This window comes from Rhagoletis pomonella, unplaced genomic scaffold (genome assembly GCF_013731165.1).
Source record: "Rhagoletis pomonella isolate Grant_MI unplaced genomic scaffold, Rhpom_1.0 Rhpom_scaffold_00160, whole genome shotgun sequence".
Classification (NCBI taxonomy): Eukaryota; Metazoa; Arthropoda; class Insecta; order Diptera; family Tephritidae; genus Rhagoletis; species Rhagoletis pomonella.
Genome location: NW_023458714.1, coordinates 158,325 through 159,176, shown reverse-complemented (window position 1 = coordinate 159,176; position 852 = coordinate 158,325).

Sequence of the window (852 nt, the reverse complement as noted above, 5' to 3'; positions counted from 1 at the left end):
TGGAAAATAAGCAACAAGAATTAACAAGACAAACTTAGCACAGTGCGGTGGCAACTGGCTGAGTCAGTGGTGATCGTCGGTCCACAATAAATTTGCACTTAATACGGCCTCGAGCTCATAAAAATTGTTGAATATAATTGTTATAAGGCCATAAAAATAACAAAAACAAATAACTTAAGGACGAGCATACCTAAAAGTTAAACATTCTAATAAAAGAAATGTTGAAAAGCGAAGCTTGTTGACCGGAGCGACAAAAAAAAACTATGAGAATAAAGTATAATGAAAACTTTATGCTTTGTTTAATTTATTTTAATTTGTTCACAAGAGAAAAATGTAATGGCGGTTTGGCTAATAAAAAGGTTATAACGTATGTATGGGATCTATTCGCTAATAAATATGTACATATACATATGTGTTTGACATATGTACGATGTTGCCAGAGTGTGTCTTTTCTAACACTCCCCCACACACCTGGCATGCTGGATAAACAAACCAAGTCCTCGAATAGCTTCTTCATGTCGTGCTTGTGTCAGCGCTTTGGTAAATATGTCTGCTTCAAGCTCTGTACTGGGTTTATATGCCAGTTCAATTATTCCCTGTTCCACGACGTCTTTAGTGAAGTGTTCTTTTATATGCTTACTTCTTCTGTTTACGATGGGGTTCTTTGCGAGGTGTTTTGCTGCTTGGTTGTCGTTGAATATAGTGATTTTTTCGGTGCTCACTCCCATATCAGAGAGCAGTTGTCTTAGATTAATGGCTTCTTTTGATGTTTCTGTCAGCGCCATGTATTCGGCTTCAGCTGTAGAAAGTGCAATCGTCCGCTGCTTCCTTGATCCACACATGTGACCACAG